Source organism: Acinonyx jubatus, chromosome C1, assembly GCF_027475565.1.
Source record: "Acinonyx jubatus isolate Ajub_Pintada_27869175 chromosome C1, VMU_Ajub_asm_v1.0, whole genome shotgun sequence".
NCBI classification, from domain to species: Eukaryota; Metazoa; Chordata; class Mammalia; order Carnivora; family Felidae; genus Acinonyx; species Acinonyx jubatus.
The window spans coordinates 3,547,265-3,561,288 of NC_069381.1; the positions used below are offsets into that span (position 1 = coordinate 3,547,265).

The 14,024-nt window shown below is 50.0% G+C and overlaps 1 long non-coding RNA gene across 4 annotated transcripts; it reads right to left on the bottom strand.

The window, feature by feature from the left end:
- Window positions 1–1,247: 1,247 nt before the first annotated feature.
- On the bottom strand, window positions 1,248–13,663 carry LOC113599571 (uncharacterized). 4 transcript variants are annotated; one of them, XR_003420486.2, is made up of 5 exons: window positions 13,376–13,658; window positions 13,079–13,211; window positions 12,219–12,516; window positions 1,573–1,686; window positions 1,248–1,409 (listed from the first exon to the last, which is right to left on the bottom strand). It is a non-coding gene; the product is annotated as an uncharacterized LOC113599571 (long non-coding RNA). The 4 variants fall into 4 exon arrangements; XR_008291711.1 differs by having other exon boundaries at window positions 1,573–1,683; window positions 13,079–13,663; XR_003420485.2 differs by having other exon boundaries at window positions 13,079–13,657.
- Between the last annotated feature and the right edge of the window lie 361 nt (window positions 13,664–14,024).

A 14,024-nucleotide genomic window follows, 5' to 3' on the forward strand; every position in this document is an offset into this window, starting at 1 on the left:
AGCCAGCAGGATTCAGCCAGAACGCACAAGCCTCGTAAAGTGGTCAGCCAAATCGGCGATCTCAGAGCGCCCCTGGCCTCAGAACCAGGCATTTGATGGCAGAATCGAGACTGCCCAGGAAAATAAACACCTGCTTATAAAATATGAATGAAAGGTCCAGAAGAGCCTGCAATTGAGCAGAGAGGGTTCTTCTTATTGGCTGCTGGTGTGGACAGTCAGGAAGTCGAAGCACCGTCACCCAGAGGGAAAAACGGCCCCAAGGACCAGGTCCCCTCCCCCCAGCCGTCAGCCATCAGCAGGGCTGTGCACCTGTGTGTGCGTGTGCAGCACGGATACACGTGCTCACACGTCGCGTGTTTGTGTCCACAGGTGTGCACACCCGTTTGCCCTGTGTGCGCACGCGTGCACCTGTGTGCACAGGGGGGCAGCAGAGCAGACAGGGGTACATCGTGTGCTTCCTTCTCCCCCGCCCCAGGTGTCTGCCGGGTACCTACTATGCGCAGGACCGGTGAGACGGGGGACTGGAGGTGGACTCTCCGCTCTGTGCCCACAGGGAGGGAGCGCGCCATCTGAGCAGAGGGAAGAGGCAGCACAAACAGCACAGAGAGCCGCGTGGGGCTCTAGGAAAATGCACAGGAGAAGCACCTGCTCGGGGGCTGTGGAAGGAAGCTGGCCCGGAGGAGGGGGACCATCTTCCTCCCAGCGAACCGAAGGCAAACATGGAGGCTTATTCATCTCGGAGGCTCAGCATGACGTTCTGCACACACAGCACTCGGTGAGGACCTGCTAAGCGGGTGTGTTGGCAAGAGCAGAACCCCGGGCTCCTGTGCTCTGTAGGGCCGCCCCCAAGGTGGACCCCCAAGCTCCTGTGCTCTGTGGGGCCACCCCCGAAGTGACCCAGGCTCCTGGGTTCTGTGGGGACACCCCTGAGGTGATCCCCGGACTCCTGTGCTCTGTGGGGCTGCCCCCTGAGGCAGCAGCTGGTTGAGGTCTGGCCCCAGGCTGGCTTCTCAAAAAAAGAACAGGAGGCATGTCCCAGGGGTCAGGAATGATAAATGAAGTCCAATCCACCTGGCCCTTTTCACTTTTTAAGGACCTTCTTGGGCATCATTGCAGGTGAAACTTCTGGTTGTTTTTACAAAAGGAAAAACTTGACGTGTGGATTTATAATCCTCCTATCTCTGAACCAGAAACATCCCCAGCACCGTCCAATGAGCCACACGTCAATGATTTACATTTTATTTTATTTTAATTTTTTAAGTTTATTTATTCATTTTGAGAGAGACAGAGACTCTGTCTGAGTGGGGGAGGGCAGAGAGAGGGGGAGAGAGAGAATCCCAAGCAGGCTCCATGCTGTCAGCACAGAGCCCGACTTGGGGCTCAAACCCACGAAGCCATGAGATCACAACCTGAGCCAAAACTAAGAATCAGACGCTCGGCCAACTGAGCCACCCAGGCGCTCCCCCCGCCCCCTCCCCCCAATGATTTTAATCCCCTTTTTTGAACTTAGACAGAACTGGGTTCCAATCCCAATGCCATCCCTCGCTGTGAGAGCAAGGATTCATGGCTTACCTCGTGAGGTTCATTTCCTTCATCTGTGAAGTAAGGGAAACACCCACTTGTCTCACGGGCTGTGTGGGGGATTCGGTGGGGCCACACGTCAGTCAGGACGGGCCATTCATGCTGCTGGAACGTAAAAAATTCTCAGTACTTAACCAACAGCTAGCTCCGCTCGGGTTTCATGGCTGTCTCAGGACCACAGGGAGAGGCGGGGTTGGGGGGGCTCATCATAGTCACCCAGGGACTCAGACAGAGGGACACTTCTACCAAAGCTGCTTGCACAGTTCCAGAGGCTGAGAAAGGAAAGCGGGCTCGGCCACAGGCTGCCTCTGAAACCTTCCGCCAGAAGGGACGCACACCTTTCTGCTGTCGCCCGGAATGCCCGGTTGACAGTGGAGATGAATCACGTCCTAAGGGAGGATGACGGGAAGGGACTGACACGAAGACAGTTCGTTCACGCCAAATACAGTCCGTCCCTTCTCGCTCCCCCCACGCCGTCTTCATTCCCTCGAGTCCACTATCCATTTAGTGCCTCCCTTCTGCAAACGCACCTTCCGGTATGTGCACGGTGACAACCAGCAGAAATGAGGGCCACACTTGAACTTCCCGCACCCTGGCTTCTGCTGGGGCCACGTGACTTGCTTTGGTCAATGGAATGTGGTGGTAGTGACAGGTGCCAGTTCCAAGCCTGGGTCTCCAGCGACCTCTGCGCCCCCTTTGCCTTCTGTGCTGCTGCCATTGTCATGAGAAGGACGTGCCCCGGCTGGCCCCTGGCCCCAGGAGGGGCACCAGGACACCTGCTGTATCCTGAACCAAACTGCCTGGCCAGCCCAGACTCCAGCTCATTTCTGCAGGGATCCTGAGAATTGTGCTCATTGTTATGCACAGGAGCTAACGAACACAGATCCCTACCTCACTTCCTACAGAACACGTGACTAAAGCATTACAAATAAAAGGTGAAAAACAAATCTTCAGTTTTTAGAAGAAAATGCAGGACAGTGTTTTTATAACAGCAGAGTAGACAGACACAGGTTTGTTTGTTTGTTTTTTAATTAAACACAAAAAACAAACACCATAAAGAAAAATATTGACAGGGGCTCCTGGATGGCTCAGTCAGTTAAGCGTCCAACTTCATGAAGTTCAGGTCATGATCTCCCAGTTTGTGAGTTTGAGCCCCACATTGGGTTCTGTGCTGTCAGCTCAGAGCCTGGAGCCTGCTTCAGATTCTGTGTCCCCCTCTTTCTCTGCCCCTCCCCTGCTTGCACTCTGTCTCTGCCTCTCTCCCAAAAATAAATAAACATTGGGGCATCTGGGTGGCTCAGTCGGTTGGGCGTCAGGCTTTGGCTCAGGTCATGATCTCACAGTCGGTGGGTTTGAACCCCATGTTGGGCTCTGTGCTTACAGCTCGGAGCCTGGAGCCTGCTTCTGATTCTGTGTCTCCCTCTCTCTCTGCCCCTACCCTGCTTGTGCTCTGTCTCTCTCTCAAAAATAAATCAACATTTAAAAATTTTAAAAAAAGAAAGAAAGAAAGAAAAATACTGACAGCTCTTAAAAGTAGAATTTTGATCTGACAAAGGAGACCATGAATAAAGTTAAAAGACAATCCTAGTGCACAAATAGGGAAGACATACTTAAAATGTATTTGGCCACAAAAGCACTGATTTCCAGATGACAAAAAAAAAAAAAAAATCATACGGGTCAGCAAGGGGAAACCGAAAACCCAGTAGAAAAATGAGCCAGAGACAAAGAAACCGTTCATGGAGGAAGAAACCCAAAAGGCTAACAAATGTAACGCAGGGTATGCCACTGCATAGTAATGAGGGAACCACAACCTAAAACAGCAAGGAAATACTATTTCACACCCACCCCATGGGCAAAATATGAGGTACACAACAAATGTTGATGGAAGATGAGTGAGTTTGCAAGCTGCAGGTGGGAGTGTAGGGGGCACCCCAGCCTCGGACATTGGTCGGCTGCATCTCACCGGCACAAATAAAGACGGACAGGTCCCAAGACCCCACCTCACCAGGGGACCAGGACGTCAGCAGCATCTGGGGGAGGGGAGCACCACCTGCTTGTCAGAGACGCAGAACTCTAGACTCCTCTGAAAAATCAGGGTGAAGGGGAAAAGCATATGCAGAAGAATACGTATGGACCACTGTTTGTGTAAAAATTCAAAACCAAACAGGGGCGCCTGGGTGGCTCAGTTGGTTGGGCGACCGACTTCGGCTCAGGTCACGATCTCGCGGTTTGTGGGTTCGAGCCCCGCGTCGGGCTCTGTGCTGACAGCTCGGAGCCTGGAGCCTGCTTCCGATTCTGTGTCTCCCCCCTCTCTCTAACCCTCCCCTGCTCGCGCTCTGTGTCTCTCTGTCTCTCAATAATAAATAAACCTAAAAAAGAAAGTTTTTTTTAATTCAAAACCAAACAAAAGACTATGTGCCCTTCATGGGCATATGCGTACTCGGTGTAAAAAACACGCGTGAAAAGGGGAGACACTGACTTCAGAACAGCGAGGAGGAAAGAGGCAGGTAGAATACCTAAGGGGCACGTAAGTCAAGCATCAATAAAAGCTACATTGTATCATGTCCTTAAAATGCACTCTGCAGCAAACGTGTCGTAAAGCTGGCATGCATTAAGCTTCACCAGCAGGTACGGGAAAGTTTGATATCATTGTTCTCTACACGGGTTTGTGCGTTCGTAACACCGCGTAATCATTCCAAAGGGCTGATAAAGAATGAAAGGAAATGTGCCCGGATGGTAACAACGGTGATCTTCAGGTGGTAGAATTACAGGTAGGTTCTTTGGACTTTTTCCTACTTTCATGTTATCTCTCTTCCCTTTTGTGAGGATTTCTTACTGCTAAGATGTATTTTCAACCCCTGCATCGGAGCGCACCATGCCCGGCTGGGAGGCTGGTGAGGAGGGAGCACAGCAGCTCACTTGGCCAGCCCCGGGGCAGCTCTTCCAGGAAATATACAGACACTTCCCCCCTGCAGCCAAAGAGTTAAGAAAGCTTGATGTGCAATGAATCATTCCAGGGGACCTAAATCCCTGCCTTATCTAATTTTGTATCCTGAGGTTGATTAATTTAAACTCTACAATAAAATAAACATCAGCGTTAAATAAGGATTAAATACTCAGCAGGATCCTTAGTCGAACAAACTGACACTGTACATTTTATGGTATGGATTGAGGGGGCCCCTGGTGGCAAGGGGGGAGCACAAGGGGTGTTCCGAGCTAAGGAGAGAAAATTGCCAATGCGTTGGGATTCTGGAGTGCATTCACCTTAGGTCTCTTGTCTGGTTGTCAGCAGAAAACTCGTGAGCCACAGACTGGCAGCTCTTCACACAGGAGAAGGTCTTGTGCTGTGTCCCCAGCTGCCCCTTATCACCAAGGGGAAGGGGGTGATCAGGAGAGTGGGGTCAGGAGATTGGAGGAAGCCCCTGCGTTCTTAGAAAACAGCAGAGAAGAGACTCTCCTGCCTGGGCATTGCTACCCAGCAGCCAACAGCAGGAACTAACAGCAGTGACCGCTGCCCCCCCGCCCCAGGCAGCTACTAAGTCCAAGAGGGGGCCAGGAAAGGTGGGACAGGTAAGGATGGGGTGGAGCTGTCTGACCCAGGAGCCTGGAGGGATCCAGAAACCTCTGTCGGGGAGGAGGGTAGGCAGCTGACGGGTCCTTCCAGGCCTGCAGCACAAAGAGGGGCCATCACCCCCAAGAACCAGCTATTCCTGCAGAAAGCTGTACCCATCCCCCTCTCAGCAGCGGCACCGCAGAGCAGAGCCGGACCACTGCCAGGGACCGTGTCCAGCATGAATGTGGCACCACAGTGGGGCTCAGAAGGTCCTAGACCCAAGCCCAGCTGAGCCTCTGACCAGCGAGTGACTCGCTTAGCCACCAGCCTCCCCACAGGCTCAGGGATGACGAAATCCCTTCAACAGATGTGTATGTTCAGCACCTACGCAATGCAAGCAGGCTCTGCGTTCTCTTCCCACAAAAAAACCTGTAGCTGTCCCTACGAGGCGTTCCCAGAGACGTGGGGCAGCTGAGAAATACGCGGTCAAGGAGACAGGATCGAGACAGCACATTCCTGGTACTGCCAGCCACAAGCTTTGCGCAGAAAAGAAAGCAACCCCTCTGGGTCCACGAGTGGCAGCTAAATACACAGGAAGACCCTCGTGTCTTGGACTTAGACACCTGCAGACTAACAGGCTGAGACTCTTCCCCGACCCGGATGGCGGGGTGCGGAAGTGAAGCAAGGGGTCAGAGCAGGAGGGCTGGGGAGACCCAGCAGGAGGGCTGGGCCGCGAGAAGGAGCCTCTGGACGTGACCAACATACAGACACGGCTCTCTGCCGTGAGCAAGACCAGCGAGTGGTGCTGAGGGTGTGCTGGCGTGCGGACAGCACGCTGCTGTCTGGGGCACGGAGCTGTGCAATAATCACACACGACTGGCAGAATGTCGGAGAACTGGGTTCAAATTTACCATCTTGCTATTTGCTTTTTATGTGTCCCCATCGGCAACTTATTATAGGTTACTGTCAAATGATATGATGCCACTTCCTATGAAGTATAAAAATCTTAAAATAATGCACTGTCATTTCCCCCGTTGGCTCTTATGTTATTTGTATGCATTTTCTGCTACATATTCTGTAAGTCTCCTACTCTACTGTTGTTATTTTTTTATTTAAAGTCAATCAGGGGCACCTGGGTGGCTCAGTCTGTTAGTCCGACTTCGGCTCAGGTCATGATCTCACGGTTTGTGAGTTCGAGCCCCGCATTGGGCTCTGCGATGACAGCTCAGAGCCTGGGGCCTGCTTCGGATTCTATGTCTCCCTCTCTTTCTGCCCCTCCCCTGCTCACACTCTGTCTCTCTCTCTGTCTCTCTCTCTCTCTCAAAAATGAATAAACAATAAAAAATATTTTTAATAAAGTCAATTATATTTACGAGATATTTTTAATGTTTATTGACTTATTTTTGAGAGAGGGAGGAGGAGAGAGAGGGAGAGAGATATCCCAAGCAGGCTCAGGACTGTCAGCACAAAGCCCAACATCGGGCTCGACCTCACGAACCTGAGATCATGTCCTGAGCCGAAATCAAGAGTCTGATGGTTAACTGACGAAGCCACACAGGTGCCCCTACAAGATATTTTTACTGTTTCACTTTTACCTGTACGTTTATCATTTCTGGTACTCTTCATTCCTTTGTATAAAAATCCAGATCTCCATCTGGTATTATTTTCTTCCTGCCCAAAAGACTCCCTTTAACATTTCTTATAGTGATAATCTGATAGCAATAAATTCTTTAAGCTTTTTGTCTCTCTAATTCTTTCCCGTAATGTTTGAACCATATTGTTGGCAGCTACAGAATTCTAGACTGACAACTGTTCTCTCCTTAAGTACTTTGCAGGTGTTACCCATTATGCCCTGGGTGGCATTGTTACTGACTAGAAGTCTGCCCTCGTTCTTGGCTTTTTCCTCTCTACATAATGCATCTTTCATCTGTGGCTGCTTTTTTGTATTTTCCCTCTGGCTGCTTTTAAATTTTTCCCTTTTTTTCATTGGTTTTAAGCAACTTGATTATGACTTGTCTTGATGATGTAGTTTTCGTCTTTGTGTGTGTGTGTGTGTGTGTGTGTGTGTGTGTGTGTGTGTGTGTGCTTGGCGTTCTTTGGTATTCTCGGATCTCTGGGTTTATGGTTGGCATCAAACTTGACATTTTCACCCATTAATTCTTTCAAACATATTTTCTTCTCCCCCAAGCCCCTCCTCAAGGACTCCAATTACACATATATTAGTCCGTTGAAGTTGATTCTCTGTCCGCTTATTTTAATCATTTTTTCTCTGCATTCCATTTTTTATATTTTCTGTTGCTGTCTTCAAGTTTACTAATCTTTTCTTCTACAGTGTCTAACCTGTTGTTCATCTCATCGAGTGTGTTTCTCATCTCAGACATTATACTTTCCACCTCTAGAAGTTCAATATTGGTCTTCCATTTCTCCACTTAACACACTCAAGCTTTCCTTTACTTTCTTGATGTGGAAAATATCTTTATAATGACAATTCTAATGTCTTTTCCTACTGGTTCCATTATATGCGTCATTTCTGCATCTGCACCTATCGACTGACTATTCTCACTATTGATAGCGGTTTTGTGTTTCTTTGAATGCCTGGTGATTTTTTATTAAGCGACAATGCAAATTTTACTTTATTAGGTGCTGGATATCACTGCGTTTCTATAAATATTCCTAAGTTTGTACTAGGGTGTGATTGAATTACCTGGAAAGATTTTTTGGTCCTGTGAAGGCTTTCTTTTAAGCATTTTTAAGTGGGGCTAGAGCAGCGAAGGCCTCAGGCTAATTTTCCACACAGGTGAGGCAATTTTTTTCTCAGTAAACTACTGCATGTCTTGGGAATTCTAAATCTTTCCACCGTTGCTGGTGGGAACACGAAAGGTATCTGGCTCTGTGTGAGGTTCAAGCACCGTTCCTTCTGTTCAGGTGGTGTCTTCCTCCAGATCTGACTACTCGTGTACACGCACTGATCGGTACTTAGCTGAATACTCTGGAGCTTTTTTCCCTAAGCAGTGTTTTCCTCTCTGGTACTGTGGGTACTCGCCCTGCATAATTCAGCTGCCTCAATATCCCCAGACTCCCAGCTCCACCTCCACAACTCAGGAATACCGCCAGACTCAGCCTGGGCTCTTGCTCCCAGGCTGTCCTAGGAGCTCTCCAGGCAGTGAGTTGGGCTTATCATTTGGCTCTGCTCGGTGTTTGTGCGCTCTCTCGGGAATCACTGTCTTGTGCTGATGTCAAATCGCCTGCTGTGTAACCAGATTTAAACACACATGGTCTGACACCAGAGGCCATCCTTAACCACTGGGCAACATTTGTCCCTCAGGCCCACCTTAAGGGTTTCAGTAGCTTCTGGTTGAGGAGCAACCGGGAGTTGAAGTCACCACTGTTCTATAGATTACGAGCCATTGTTGGATGTCCCATATTACTGCTCAGTAAGTTGCCCATCACTCAACCCACACCATGAGTCTCGTCATTATTAACTAGTATAGGTCCTTCTTACTGTCATTCCAAAGGTGCTGAGCTAGATCCATTGACTGTGTCATTAGCAGTCGAGATGGGGATGTCTACCAATTACCGTCAAGAGCTGGTGCTCAGAGCCAGCGCATCAGGGAGGCAGCCCCGGGGGGGCGGGGGGGGGTGTGTGTCTTAGGAAGACCACTTTCAGAAGGTACTCCACATGCTGAAGTCTGGTCTTGAGGGACTTGTGGTATTGAATAAGGGAGTTGAATGTGATGATTTCTCAGACTTTCTCCCTTAACAACTATGAGTTTATAATTATCTATGTCCCCTCAGGGAAATAAAAACCATGATCCCTGATTCACCAGTGAATTTAGGAAAAGGAAGTAGAGAAGAATGGGTCAGACCTATTCCTGGAATACGCTAGGCAGCTTCTGGAGATTAAAATAATGACCACTAATGGATATACATGTTTAATGTTTCAGTGCTGGTAAAATTAATACCCTGTTTAATATTAATAGAAGCCATGTACATCTCTGGAGTTGTTAATCTGCTACTTTTCCACTACGTCAGATGTAAAAATAGCTCCCCGTGATTATCCAGGTGGAGAGGGGGGAGGGGGACCTGAGGAACAAGAGGACAGTGACGATAGCATGCATTTCAGATGCATTATGGCTCATCAGAATTCTAAGGGAGAACATTCTCTTCCAAGTACAGATACTGTTTCAAACTCCATTCACCAGTTCATTCTTATTCAACAAATATTTATTGAATGCTTCCCACGTACCACATACTATACTAAACTCCTTACCTCTCTGCCTAATTTACTCCTTGCACAACCCTTTGATGGCACTGCTATTATTCCCATTTTAAGAATGAGAATACCGAGGCTCAAGGTCCCGCAGAGAAGAAAAGGGCAGAGACGGTGGCACCAGGGCTCAGGTCTCTCTGCCTCCAGAGCTGGCACTTCTGACTCCAACGTTCCATGGCTTTTGTACCCCTAAAGCAGCTTTAGGTCTGCAACTGCATAAGTACTGCAAGAAGGAAACAGGAATATAGGACAGAAAGTGAGAGAGCTGAGGTTCGGAAGGTGGGTGCCCTGACCCCACAGCTGAGAGGAGGCTTTGGGAGAACGCACTTCCTTGACAGTCCCTTCAAATTTTCACCATAATTAAATAAATACATGTTGGGTGTCTACTCTGTGCAGGCACTGAAAAAACGGCGATCAGACAGACAGCACTCCTGCCTTCAGAACACTTATGGTTCACGTTCTACCGCAAGAGACAGACAGACAGAAACACAACGCAGTCATAAATAGAAACCAAAAAGCACGCAGGCATAAGTTAAATAAACACAAGTTGTGCAGACCGCTTCTAAGACACAAAGAGGAGGCCGAGGCATCCGGGAAGGAAGAAGTCCTCTCTGAAGAGGTCTGTCTGTCGGGAGCCTCTGGGCAAGCAAGGAAGACCACCTCCGTGTGCCTCGGGGTAAAGGGCACGTTAGAGGGGCAGGGGGTACGCTGAAAGTGGGAGGGCAGCTAGAGTTCGCAGGGGGTCCAGACTGGGGTCGTCCCCGTGTCTAGCAGCAGAAATCACTCCCGGTGAAGCTGCAGGAGTGAGCGCCTTCCGGCAACGTGTTCTCCCTTTCTTTCCTCCCTCTCTACTCAAGACAGTCCTGGGAAGTGGGGTGAGGCAGGGCAGAGTCGGGTTGCCTGCCTTGGGCCCCGCGTCTGCCCCCTGACTGGGTGGCAGCAGAACGTCTTAGCCTCTGCTGTCCCGGGGAGGGTCTTCATAATGGGAGAGGGGGCTTCTCAACAAAAACTTAGGTGCTGCTAGCAGAGCAGATGCTCGTGGGTGGAAATGTCAACCACAGGAGGAGACACGGGCCAGAACTGAGCCTGCAAAACAAAGAGGAACCAACTTCTGAAAGTGGAGGGAAATGTAGGCTAGGAAGTGAGGACAGCATGTGCAAAGGCCCAGAGACGAACAAGTAATAAGAGGGAAATTTCATCATCTAGAAGAAAGGGAACTGATCTTTACATACAGACACACAGAGTAAATATATATATGTGGATAGATGAGGAGGAGGAGGAGGAGGATAATGCTGATGATGGTGGTGAAGGAGGAGAAGGAAAAAGATGACAAGAGGCAGAAGAAGGAAGGAAGGAAGGAAGGAAGGAAGGAAGGAAGGAAGGAAGGAAGGACAGATGGATAGAAGAATGGAAGGAAGGAAGGAAAGAAGGAAAGAAGGAAGGAAGGAAGGAAGGAAGGAAGGAAGGAAGGAAGGAAGGAAGAGGAAGGAAGGGGAAGGAAGGGGAAGGGAGGAAGGGGAAGGAAGGAAGGAAAGACAGATGGAAGGATGGAAGGAAGGAAGGACAGACAGATGCAAGGAAGGAAGGGAGGAGAATGAAGGAAGGAAGGAAGGAAAGACAGATGGATAGAAGAATGGAAGGAAGGAAGGAAGGAAGGAAGGAAGGAAGGAAGGAAGGAAAGATAGAAGGAAGGAAGGAAGGAAGGAAGGAAGGAAGGAAGGAAGGAAGGAAGGAAGGAAGGGAGGAGGGAGGGAGGGAGGGAGGGAGGGAGGGAGGGAGGGAGAGAGGATGGACGGATAGATGGATAGATCTTCCTGAGATGCTGATACCTGGCTTTATCTTTAAGTCTGCAATCCTTTAGCATCACCCCATGTTACTAAGACACCATGTGTCAGGGTCAGAACGAAGGTGAGGTCAGAGAAGTGCTGAGGGCACAAACTCTAGTGAGGGGCTCACTCTCAGAGACTGGGAAATACCCAAGAGTGAATATCTCCTTAAATTTGGTGCCCCAGGAACACCAATGACCTCAACCTTGTCGCAACCCTATTAAGCATTAGCCATACACTTCTAGAAAGAAAATGGACCCTCCATCAGAGACAGACCGATCTGTCACTGTGCCTTGATGCAAATGCCCAGGATGTCCCACTGGTCTGTTCCACCTCCCTTTCTCTGACCTTCACTAAGACAAGGTGATATAACAGAGCAATCATTTGCACAGTTCTGGATCCAGATCCGTGTTGTCAGATTGCTGTGTGAACTTGAAGAAGTCTCTTCCCTCTCTGGGCTTTGGTTTCCCTCTTGGTAAAACAAGGGAGGTCGGACTCACCTCTGGTTCAAAATAGGGGTGGAAAAGAAAGGTGGGAGGCTCCCAAAAACCTTCAAGGCAACCCCTCCTTAGCAGGCTTGCCCAACCCCTTACCCACTTTCCCCGCATTTTCTTCATTTGTTGACTTTACAAATATTCCTCCTACCTACCCGCCATTGGACTGGATGCTGGCGTATAACAATGAGCCACACAGGCACTAGTCCCCCCCTCCCGAAACTTAAGAGTCCAACAATCAAGTCGGATAGGTTGTCAATCACAGTTGCTCTGAAGGCAAAGTCCGGTGGGCAACAGGACCCTGGCCAAGGAGGCTGACCCAGACTGCACTCAGGGAGGCTTCCCGGAGGAGATGGTCCCCACAGATGAACAAGAAGAGATCAGGTAGACAATGAGGAAGAGACGACAGGTGCCCTGTGGTCTCACGCCGAGGTCTGGGAAGGTGGGAGAGAGTCCAGCCCTGCGGACCCCTCGTCGGCCCCCCGGAGACTCACTCATTTGTGACAGCAGGACTCTCTGCCTCCAGCTTAGAGCACAGCATCCTGGAGTCCTTAAGAGTCCTTTCTTCTGCCTGGTGAGACTGGGTCTTGACGAGCACATGGAGGGGCTTTGAAGCTGTGACTTGCCGGAACAGAAGCAGCAGAGGGTGTCATTCTTAACACACATGCCCTGTGGCAACCCGGCACGCAGCCTCGGAAAGATGATTAGGGTGTCTGTTCAAAGGACATGATTGCTATGTTTTCGCTTCCACTTTTGATGTGTAGGACTCCCTTTCTGTCTTCTGGCTACATCCTAAGCCACGCAGAGCTCGGTCTCCAAACCTCACCTCATTACCCATTTTCCCCCAATTGCATATTTTAGGGACTGGTAATAGGGCTGCCTACGAAGCCGTGTATTACAGCCGAACACTCCAACACCCCCACACTCCCCCACCGTGTGAAAGAGACAAAATATTTTCATTTCTAAGCCTCTCCGCCTACGGGGGGGGGGGGGGGGAAGTTATGGGATCGTGTGACTGCGGTGGTTTCTTAAGAGCCTTTGAGAGCCGGGGGAAGGAATCCAACCTCAGCTGACTTTTCTTAAGTAAAAAGGGCCTGGGCTACCTGACACCATCGAAGGAGAAGCCAAGTGCTCCTGAACACATCTGCCCTCACGTCTACCCCCGGCCCTTGCTCGAGACACATAGCTTCTGGGACGAAGGGGAGGGTGGAGCTGCACTCACTAAGCACCTACCGTGCAAAGACCCTGTGCCTTCCGGTCTCTAGTTTGCATTAATTTGCATGTGCATCAGTGATCTACGCTGCGTAACAAATTACCACCAATTGGGCAGGCTGGCAACAACACAAATGATTACCTTGCAGTTTCCAAAGGTCGAGAACCAAGGTCCAGGTTAGCTGGGTCCCCTGCTCAGGGTCTCACTAGGCTGAAATCAAGGTGGCAGCCAGGGCTGGGAGCTCCTCGGATGCCATCTGAATCTGGCCCCCACACTTGAAGGGCACGGAGAGGGCGAAGAAAGAAGGATACCACCCCAGATTGGTGGGTGGCAGTTCCAATAAGCAAGGGGGCACCCTGAGACGAGCGGATCTCCCCACTCCCCCACCAAATCTCAAAGCTTTATATAGAGGCCTTAACTGGGTTCAATCACACATACCAGCCACAGGCTGTCAACACAAGCTATCTCAAGGCTGTATCTTTGGGGCAGCCTCTGGGAATGGGGGAGGCAAGCAGAATGTACCGTCCAAGGACGGGGGAGGGAGTGATGAGTGTCCATCGGCTAACCAGCCTGAAGGTCAACTGGTGACCACATGCTCTTTATGACCTCGCACAATAGCTCTCGCGTCATAGACTCAGGGTCCCTCTTCCCAATGCACTGGTTGTCGTACGAATTCAGCTCCTTGCAGTTGTAGGATTGAGACCCTCAACCCCTAGGGGTCACCTGCTCTTCCTTTCCATGCGATTCCCCCCCCTCCACAATATGGCAGCTTATTTTCTCAAGGTCAACAGAGGAGTATCTGCTGCTTCAAATCTCTCTGACTTTTTTCTTCTCTGACTTCTAGGCTTTTCAGCTAAAGCGCTCACCTGATTAGGTCAGGCCCACCCAGAACCATCTCCCTTTTAACGAACTTAAAGGCCGCCAAGTAGAGACTTCGGTCACATCTGCCGGGTCACTTCACCTTGCCGTCGCATGTAACCTATCCACGGAGTGACGTCTCATCATACTCTGAGTCCCGCCCACTTGAAGGGAGGAGACCTGTAAGGGTGTACCCCTGGCAGCCATCTTAAAAACCTGCCCGCTGCAG